Source organism: Pipistrellus kuhlii, unplaced genomic scaffold, assembly GCF_014108245.1.
Source record: "Pipistrellus kuhlii isolate mPipKuh1 unplaced genomic scaffold, mPipKuh1.p scaffold_m20_p_2, whole genome shotgun sequence".
NCBI classification, from domain to species: domain Eukaryota; kingdom Metazoa; phylum Chordata; class Mammalia; order Chiroptera; family Vespertilionidae; genus Pipistrellus; species Pipistrellus kuhlii.
Genome location: NW_023425515.1, coordinates 133459170 through 133470325, shown reverse-complemented (window position 1 = coordinate 133470325; position 11156 = coordinate 133459170). Strand labels below are relative to the sequence as shown.

General features: G+C 39.0%; 1 non-coding gene across 1 annotated transcript; it reads right to left on the bottom strand.

Annotated features, from left to right (window-relative positions):
• Nucleotides 1-5559: 5559 nt before the first annotated feature.
• LOC118725025 lies at nt 5560-5669 on the bottom strand. The gene has a single exon (XR_004989790.1). It is a non-coding gene; the product is annotated as a U6 spliceosomal RNA (small nuclear RNA).
• Between the last annotated feature and the right edge of the window lie 5487 nt (nt 5670-11156).

The window sequence follows — 11156 nt, the reverse complement described above, 5'->3', positions numbered from 1 at the left end:
CAAATGCTCTTTGTGTGTTGGTTTGTGTGCATATTGTAAATCAGAATTTTATTGTATATATTCTTTTATCGCTTCTTTATTTTTCATTGAAAAAGATATCAGAATTTTCTCATGTAATCAAATGTTCCGAAAATTAAAGGCTGCATGGAATTTAAATAATACTTAAGATTTGGACACTTGTTAAATTGTTATATTTTACATCCTTAAAAATTAAGCTGTAATAAATAAACTTGCACATACAGAGTGTCCCGCAAAATGTATACACACTTTAATAACTGATAGCCCAGTTTTTATTTTATTTTAATATATTGTATTGATTTTTTTACAGAGAAGAAGGGATAGGGACAAAGTGTTAGAAAACAGATGAGAGAGAAACATCAATCAGCTGCCTCCTGCACAATCCCTACTGGGGATGCGCCTGCAACCAAGACACATGCCCTTTACTGGAGTCGAACCTGGGATTCTTCAATCCACAGGCCAACACTCTATCCACTGAGCCAAACCATTAAACTGATAGCTCAGTTTTTTTAGGTGAAATGTATTTAAGTAAACTCAGCCTTTATAATTATTCAATGTGTGTACATTTTGGGAGATACCCTATATATTATTGTCCACATATAGGATTGTTTTCATTGTATAGAAGTGGAATTGATAAGTATAAGCATATAAATGAAACTCCTGGATACTTATTACAAAATAACAACCTAGATATGCAGTGGTAATTTTATAGTCTGGTAATAGTACATATTAACATATTTAAGAATTCACACCTGCTATAATTTTAAAGCCCCAAAGTATAAAAATATTGTTTGAATTAGTAGTTATATCTATGGGAAAGTAAAAGGAGAGTTCACTGATTTATTAAAAACTTGGAACTCAGAACATAAAAACTATTTTTTCAATGTGTGATTCCTGTATCTGTCCTAAGAAGAAACAAAATAAGATATTTGTGTGAAGAAGAGAACTAAAGTCCCTTTGGTATATATAGTATGCTGCTCTATTAGTCTTGACTCTTCAATATGTAAATCACAGACATGCAATTTAAGCTGCCTTAGGCAAAAAAGCTAAATGTATTCACTCATATGACAAGGAAAAGTAAGAGAGTAATTGATAATGACTAGAACCAAAGACTTGATGGTAGCAGAATCTTTCTTCAGTCATTACTTTGCCCCTATCTATGTCTTCTGCTGGAAATCAGGACTCTCCCAGAAGCTGCACACCAGCTGCCAGAAGCTTCTGAATCTGCATTTTCTCACCTTCACCTCCAGAAAGTCTCACCCTACCCACACATTCAAAGATCCAGAACTACACTCTGCTTGTTTAGGCTCAGTTGCTGCAGATCCCTTGTTTAAGGAAGAATGGAAGTGCACATCTGTAGAGCAGTCAGTTATTAGTTGATGGGCAGTCTCTTACATATCAGACATGGTCTGTGTAGTAGTGAGCAGTTCCTCTAGTGGAGAATGGTAACATTGGAAGAAGTGGAAGGCATGCTAAATTGACACCAGTAATTGGTCTTATAAATATCATCTTTTAAAATCTTAAATCTGACATGCCTCAAATTTTCAGGGGAGAAAGTGATGCATCATTTCCTTTACCTTCCTTTGGCTGCCTACATGTATAAAAAATAAAAATATAAATAATAAATTAATAAATAATCCTATATAATAAAAGCCCAGCAACCATAATGGCATAATGACCAGAATAACCACTCAACCAGTCAGTAGAGGTGCATTTACCATCTTTCAGTCCCCCCCACCCCCGCCTAGCCTGCAGGCTCCAATGGCAGGATGGTGAATGGGGAGCCACAGGGAACTGGGGTGGGTAGCAGCAGGGCTTGACTGGGGACTAGAGCGGACGGAATGGCCGACTTCTTGATCTCTCCCCCCAGCCTGCAGGCTCTGATAGAAAGATGGCAAAAGGGCTGAAACCGGTTTGGCTCAGTGGTAGAGCATCGATCTGCAGACTGAAAGGTCCCAGGTTCGATTCCCGTCAGGGACATGTACATTGGTTGCGGGCAAATCTCCAGTAGGGGGTGTGCAAGAGGCAGCTAGTTGATGTTTCTCTCTCATCGACGTTTCTGGCTTTCTATTTCTATCCCTTCCTCTCTGTAAAAAATCAATAAAATATATTTTTTTAAAAAGAAAAGAAAAGAAAAGAAAGATGGCAAAAGGGGAACCACTGGGAATGGGGTGGGTGGTGGTGGAGCAGGACTGGGGACTGGAAAGTGGGCAGAAGATGGCCCTGATTACAGGCTAGGCTTAGGAACCCTACCCTGGCACAATTTTGTGTGTTGGGCCTCTAGTAAGACAATAAAGTAAAATCCTTAAACAATTCCATCATATAGTTACTACCATAAATGTCTAAAGGAGGAAACTGAGACTCTCATAAATCAAATTAATTGATTTGAGTCTCTCTCTCTCTCTCTCTCTCTCTCTCTCTCTCTCTCTCTCTCTCTCTCTCTCTCTCTCTCTCTCTCTCTCTCTCTCTCTCTCTCTCACACACACACACACACACACACACACACACACACACACACATACACACCATGAGATGGAGCAGGAATTTAAAGCCTGGTCTTATGCTCTTTCACTAATTATACATTAAACATTTCTTAGCACCAGCAGGATGGCTCAGTTGGTTGGAGCATTTTCCCATACACTAATAAGGTTGCTGGTTTGATTACTGGTTGGAGCACAAACCTAGGTTGTGGGTTTGGTTGTGGGTTGGGGTGTGTCCTGGAGGAAAACCAGTCTCTCTCTCTCTCTCTCTCTCTCTCTCTCTCTCTCTCTCTCTCTCTCTCTCTCTCTCTCTTTCTCTCTCCCCTCCCCCTTTCTCTCTCTCAATTAAAAAAAAAAAGTATCCTCAGGTGAGGATTAAAAATAAATTTAAAAGCATTCTTTAGCAATATGGCTGTTAGGTAAATAAAGGTACAAGTGGTTGGATGGTAGGCAATAACAATCATCTTAACCACCACCACCTCCACCCCACACAGACATACATAATCTCACATGTGGCATTACAGTATCCTGACTTGCCATGTATCCATGTGAGATGTGTTTTATGTGGTTTCACTGTCAGCTCTCTCTCTCTGAACCACAACTACCCAGTGTAATGGGGAGAAGAAGGGCACATGTTGCAGGAAAGTCTTTCCTGGGCCTTCTCCAGGTCAAAATCTAACATTCACTCTAGGAACGTATGCTGAATTTCCATTCGATTACCTTTTAATCATTTCCTCTCCTGTACTGCAGGACAGCAGGCTAACTCTTCCCTAAAGTGCACAACGTGGCTCCTTAGCATCACAGACAAGCTCGTAGACTCAGTCTAGTTTGTACTCTCATTTTGTGGCCTGAGGGAGTCATAGTTAGACAGACTAAATGACTTGCCCAGAGTTAAAAGCCAACTAATATCATAGGCAAATTCAAACTCAAGCCTCACACCTCCCAGGCCAGTAATCGCCCACTCACAATGGGTATTTAAGTCACTCCAAGGAGAAATAAGCTCTTTCATAAAAATTAGCATCAAAAGCAGCTCCAGAGAGGAAGGATAAAGGACAGGGAGTATCTGTGCAATCCCAAAAGAACATTCCACCATCTCCTTGGATAGAGATGAGCACACATCCAATGACAGCAATGGGAAAGAGTAACTGAGGACAGCCATGGAATTAGGACTGAAGTGAAGTCCATAAACATTTCTTACATACTAATTAGATGCTGAACACCTTTTATGTGCAAGGTTCTGGGACTAGAGCAATAAACAGCACAGATATAGTCACTGGAATCACAAAGATAGCAATCTAGTGAGGAAGATAGATGTTAAACAAAAAGTCACAGGTTGATGACTATATAGAAAGGTCAGGTGCAGGACCCTGTAGGGATGCAGTTAGTAGGAATGATGGTAGTAGGAATTGCTCAGAAGAGGGGAGTTTAAACTGAGACTTAAAGAATGAAAATGTGGAGTAGAATAGTGGCCAAACAAAGGGAAGAGCATGTATAAAGGCCTAGAAGTGAAACAAAGTGACGATGTGGGAATGTGAAAGCATGTCCCTGTGGTTTGAGCACAGGGTGAGGGAGAGGGTAGAACAATTGTCTGGAGAGGCAAGTAGAAACTAGGGTATGTAGAGCTCCCTGCGCTATGTTCAAGAAGTTGGTCTTTATCCTAAGGACAATACAAAGTGTTTTAAGCAGGGAGAGACAAAATTATCTCTGTATTTTTAAAAGATCATTCTAACAGCAGCATTGAGAGATTAGAAAGGACGGAAGCTGAACATAGTGAAAAACCTCTCAGGAGGCATGAGCAGTAGCCTGATTAAACCACAGCGGTGAGTTAGGTATGAGTGTTGGCGGTGAGGAAGGGGAGGAGACTCAAGACTTGCTTCCATTGTTCCCAGAACCAGGCATAGCAGGGAAAGCAAAATCAAACCGAAAGTCTGTACAAGAGTGGAGTCTCTGAGAATTAGGACAGAAAAGAATCCAAACGGCCTCCCATTTACTAAGAAATGATTAGAAAAAGGAGTGCATGGAAGGAAAATAAATGTACATGTTGTATTTCTAATTCACAAACAATATTTCCTGGCCAGATGCTGCTGTAGAAATTTCAGAAATACCCACTAAAATCATAAATGAAAATCACATATTCGTAACATTATAGAGAATACAGGCTGAATTTATAGCCACTGAATGTGCGCTATGGATGAAGATGTTGATTTACTCATGGAAGATGGAAATATATATGATAGAAGAAAACAATACACAGAAATGTGATAAACATTTGCATGAAAATGAGTCACTGAAAAAACTCAAAACTTCCACAATACTTTATGCACCAAATTATATTCAGAGCAGTCAAAAAAGAAATAGTAATAAATAATAATAGTGCATTTTCCTGCCATTAATTTTTTTTACAAAACTTCTGTTGACTTCAGTAGAAGTTCTGCATCGAGAATGTGGCCCAGGAAATTTATAGTCTGTAACTCAGAGACCAAAGACCTTGAACATCAAGAAAATCTCTTACCCTTATTTATATACACTGTTCTTTATCACAAAGGAAGAGCTGGTACCCATTCCAAGTAACCAATCATTATGCAAGGAATATTCTGACTCACCCAGCATCCCTAATCAGTAAATGCTGTGCCAATGGAAAGAGAGTGGGAAGAAGTCGCAGCATCCATTAATAAAAAATGACTGGGGCTTTCTATCAACAGAAGCATCATTAGGAAGCGTATGGTAGGAAAATAGTAGGCTGTAGATTTGTGGTGGCAGGGATGGCAATGGAATACTAACATTTATACCCTCTTAACCACTTAGTTTTAAAATGATGCCAGATTTCAGTTAACTACATATGTGCTTCATGCAGTATTTTTCATTTGCAATTTCTTGCTAAATTTCTTACTACAGTCTCAAAAGATGGGACTGCCCTACCTGACCCTTCGGCCCTCCCTCCCACTTCAAAACACAAATATTTCTCTTTTTTTCCAGTTTTATTGAGGTAACCCTGTATACATTTAAGGTGTACAACTTAATGACTATATATCAAAATGATTACCACAATAAGTTTAGTTTAAAAAATATAGAATCCTTCGTGAATGTGCATGTTATCTTTGCTCAGGGGCCATGCTAATCTTCTCTTTATCATTCTAATTTTTTTAGTGTAAGTGCTATCTACAAAAGCACCACAGTTATTTCTAAAAGGTAATTGGTTATTATTGTCTGAGCCTTTCTTCCATAGATGCATTGGTCAATTGTTGGCAAAAGATTAATCAGATATGAAGGGGAAGGACTCCGATTAATCCAACACTTTCTTGAACAGTCTCCTCTCTTTGCTGCCCTTTTCATCCCAATCTGTGAACCCTTGAGTAAATACAGAAAATATGATTCACATCTCCAATAAACTGTGTAATCTGAATGTCAACTAACGATGCTCCATGGTCACACAGTAGACTTGTAATTCCAAAGTAACAGTGTAGCATTTTGAAAGAAAACAAGACAGTCATGTTTCATTAACAGAGAGACTTCTCTAGCACGTCTCCTGGTAGGAGAAAGGGATCAGAGTCATTCACTGAGAGTGAACGGGAGAATCATAAGTTCACCTAAAATACCTACAAATCTTAATAGAGGGATAAACTAAAACTACAAAGTCCCTGCTACTGCACAACTTCTCAAGTATCACTAATGCACATCACCAGTGGGTTAACTAATAGTATTCTGCTTTAATTGCATGTCTGCCCTATCATTAACCCAAGCATGGTCCATAAAGTTACTCGGTTATCCATAAATAAGCTTACTAAAGTTTATGTGATTTCTAGTTCTATCACCTCGAAAAGGAAAACAGCATCAGATTTCCCATTTGGGCTCAATTGTGTGCATCTGAACTAGGACTGGATGATAAGATCAATGGCTATTCAAAATTAATTCAAATTCCCTTCAATATTCCATGCCTTGTTTTTAAGAGATCGTGCTTCTGATCCTAATTTTTCCATAGTAAAATGATATTGCTTCTAATGATATTTTAGTATTAATCTATATTCTACTTTCAGACAGAACACGAATAGATGATGTTTTCAAATCACTACCCAATCTATAGAAGAAATTACACTGGTTTTGATAAGAAGTAGTTGGAATATACCCCCCACCCACCCCCCAAAAAAAGTCCTATTTAATCCAATCTTCTATTGGAATTCCAGGATTTATGTCACTATTATAGAAAAACTCATTTTGGTTATAGCACCAACATGGCCAAATAAATGACTTCAAGATGCTAGAAGAAAGTATTTGGCCAAGATAAATAGGTGTTCAAACAGGCCTCCCCAGCTTGCTCATTTTGCTATATGGAAAATGAACTAACCGAGTTTAATGTACACCAAATGAGATTTGGAAGTATGTTCTAATTCACTTCATTTTGTACCAGAAATGAGCAGTTTTTTATTTCCCTGCTTCCACCTTTAACCCTTACAGTTTGTATTCTCAACAAAATGGTCCAAGCACATCAGGTTATGTCCCTCCTCTGCTCAAAATCCTCCCATGTCTCCCAAGCTATGAATGGTGCAAGTCAGAACGCTGGCGATGATCTGCAGGCCCTATGCACGTTGGCTTCCCTGTACACTCCAGCCTCTCTGATCTATTTCTTCTCCCCCTCCCTTGCTCACTTTACGCCAGTTCCACTGGACACAGTTTCTCAGACTTGCCCAACATATTCACACCTCGGGACTTTTGCACCACTTGTCCCCTCTGACCAGAAGAACACTCTTATCTCTAATATTCTCAATATTTCATTCCCTCACCTCCTGCAAATCATTATTCAACAGTCACCATCTCAACAGACAACACTGTCCTATCTATTTGAAATTATATTTCACCCCTTCTCCTCACATTCCCAATTACCTCTTGTCTTCCATAGCACTCATCACCTATTCTAACATTCTGTATAGCTTTCACTTATGTGTCTATTGTCTCTCTTCACCACCAAAATTTATCTTTCACAAGGACAGAAATTATAGCCCATTTTGTTCACTACTGTATACATGGAGCTTGAAATAAGACACAGCACAGGGTAGGTACTTAATATTAGCTGAATGAATTCTCAAGTTGCTGCATATGGCCCAGATGTAGTAAACAGAAAATTGGCAGATGTTTTACTAAAAGTCATGATTTAAATTCTGTAAGCCTCAGTCTTCTCATCTGTAAGATAGAACAATTACAGTATCTAACACTGAAGGTTATCATAAACATTAAGGCTCAAAATAAATGGAAAGTATTTAAGACAATGCCTTGCATATTAATTCATTATTTTGCTTAGTCCACAAATAATAAAAGTATGAATAATAGAAATAATAGCTAACATCTGTATAGAATGTTATAATTTATGAAGGACACATAGTTTTTTATTATATCTTCTCAGGATCCTCCTAGATTCATTCCAGAAAAATATTAATATCTGGGTCCTCAGTGACCATGCCTTGGTAATGCTAGGTAGGTAGCTAACCACATACCATAAAAGATAGAAGCAAGATTCAAACTGGAGTCTTCTGAGGCCAGAAGATATCTCTCCTCGATATCAGAGAAAGAAAACATTCCTTTCAGCTCAAGGTTTTAATAATATAAGAGGTTTCTGAAGTAATGTTTTGTTTGGTTGTTCATTTACTGAGTCTGGACATCTGCATAAAATGTGGTTTAGATAATCAACATCCAGTACTGTCTGCAAGTTCTAAGTCAAGACTTGACCTCTGGAAGACCTCTCCTCACCATAGATCATGGAGTTATATGTGCAGTTGAGAATATTTTTATTATCTATGTGTGTCCCAACATGTCTATAAACACCTCAAGACAAGGATCAGGTTTTTTAGGGACGCTCCAAAACTTCTCATTCAGTCTTATTTCCATAGTAGATGTGTAGTGAATTTTTAAAAAATATATTTTTATTTATTTCAGAGAGGGAGAAGAAGACATAGAAACATTAATGATGAGAGAGAATCACTGATTGGCTGTCTCCTGCATATCCTCTACTGGAGACTGAGCCTGCAACCTGGGCATGTGCCCTTGACCAGAATCAAACCCGGGACCCTTCAGTCCACAGGTTAACGCTCTATCCACTGAGCCAAACTGGCTATGGCTGTGTAGTGAATTTTTAATGAATAAATAAGTGAGGGTGTGTTTTGTTTTGTTTTTTTAATGGGTGAGTTTACAGGCACTGCCTACCTCATCCTCAGTCACAAATTGTCTCCCTTCTTTTCTACTAAAGTTACTAGAGTACAGGTAGATGTCTACAGCATCCTCTCCTGTCCCTTCTCCATAATTGTGTTAGTTGTAAAATTAGTTCCCCAGAATGTTGTGCACAAAAGAATTAAACCTTTAGAAGATTCTGAATTAAACAAATTCACATGGTTGTTTTTACTACAGGATTTCTCAGAGCCTTTACTATGCTTATGGTCATTGCAAATTTTCAAAATTTAGATAGCAATTACAACATTTTGCAAATTTTTTAGATCATGCATCCCTCCCTTCCCCCTCAGAAACAAAGCTTTTTGCATGGAATTTCTCTAAAGTCAGTTTTCCAGAAAATGTGTTTATAACAAATACACTTAGGGTCTTCAAAAATGGAATCCATAAAAAATTCAAATGAAACACCAGGAACATGAAAAAGTTAAGGAGAGTTCATATTTTTTTTTAAAGCTGAATACCTTACAGGCTAATTTTACTTAGATTTACTATTTACTTCCTATTAAGCCTGATACTAGGTTTGTGCAAGCAGCCAGATACTGAAAAGGGATTATTTTGAAGGCCTCTTTACAAGACTAATTTAAAAGAGAAGAAGAAGGCATTTGTTTGGGGCCTTACACAAAATCATGGGCTTTACATAGAAAGCCAATGCTCCTCATAGTTCACCTGATGACGGGAAGGGAAATGAACCACAGGGTCTCTGGGACCAAGGAAAATGAAATTTCTATAGAAAGGCAAATTTATCCAGACTTGTATCAGATCAATGCATCTTGCCTAATTTAATTGATCAGATAAAATGAAATAAACCTAACAAGGACCTAAGGGTGCAGACCACAAAGGTACATATTTACTATGATGAGGCCAAGAAGAGGATAGTCTGTCAGGAGAGGGGAGATCAGAGGGGAGAGGGTAATTGGGCTCCCTGAAGGAGGTGAGGGGAAGGTAGTATCAGAAAGATGGATCCAGTAAAATGGAAATGAAAGAACCTTGAATTCCACTTTGTACTTTAACCTTATGGTAGCTTTGATGACAGAATGCGAGTATTGGAAATTTCATAGGAAACAGAAAGCAGAAAGCCAGGAAATCTAACTTGGTTGTGTAATGTTATTGGCTAAAGATACAAAGGTGCATAAAGAAGGAAATAGCATGCAAAAAGGACACTGACTTTAGCAAATATGAGAAGTTACTGATACCCCGTTTCCCCTAAAATAAGACAGTGTCTTATATTAATTTTTTTCTCCCAAAGTTGCGCTAGGTCTTATTTTCAGGGGATGTCTTATCTTTCCATGCGCTGGGTCTTATTTTCAGAGGATGTCTTATTTTCCGGGAAACATGGTAGTAAGAGGTCCCAGAGTCTATTATATTATAGATATTCAAAGTCAAAACCAAACAGCCTTTTATGAGGTTTATCCAGAAGTATCCCATTTCCCATCTCTCTCCACTCCACACCTTGCATCCATCCTTATAGCCCCTTATAGGCCCTGCATAAAGATGGGATAGAAACTAGCCTGACTGTCTGCTGTGTGACAGATTTCCACATGCACTAATATATTAACATGTAGCCTCTCACCACTATTGCACTAGGTCCTATGTTGTATTTTTTCAAGCTATAGAAATATATATGGACTCTGAAAGGTATCCAAATCGCCTCCTGTCCTTCTGAAGGTTTATGAATGTTCATGAAGTCACTTGCCTCTGAGATGCAGCCTCCTTTGGAGACTCGCCCTACACTTTAAATCTGTGCTTCCCCACGGAGCCGGGTTCCTTTCTGTTCTCCACATTTAAATGAGGCCTCTGTGCATGTCTGTGGTGGCCTTCTCTTTCGACAATCCCCATTAAGCACAGCTATCTGAGGCAGAAACATCCTCTTGAGGCCCCTTAATTTGGACAGTTTTAATGGGAAGATCTTGAACCCCGGATGAGTCACCATGCAGCTGAGGGAGGCCTCATGGTCCCGGGAGGAGTAGAGCTCACCAGTGACCAACAGGGCGGGTTCTCACTCCACTCAGTCTCACCCACGGCTCCCTCCTCCGAACTGCTGAAACCTGCTCTTCCTTTATCTTCTTAAGAAGATCTCATTTCCCCTGGATTCCTTCCAGGATAAAACCCACTCGTTTCCTTGACTCGCAGTGCCCTCTTGAAAACTAAGTAGTGAAAGCAGATGCTCCAACTCAGACACATATTTTCTCACTCAAACATTCATCACAGCTTTCCACCCACCGCGGAGGCATTATCTGTTGGGAAATTCACAGTCTCTAAAGCCCCACAGAAAGGCTGTTCTTGCGGGTTCCATAACTATAACTTTCAATTGATCCAGAATTTTGTTTTATGAAGCCTTTGTGTCCTCTCTGCTTTGGCTCCTGCAGGAGATCGCAGAAAAAACGGTTTTGCTTTTCTTTCTGAGCAGTCCATACTCCCTCTGGCATACCATTTAAAAACAACAAC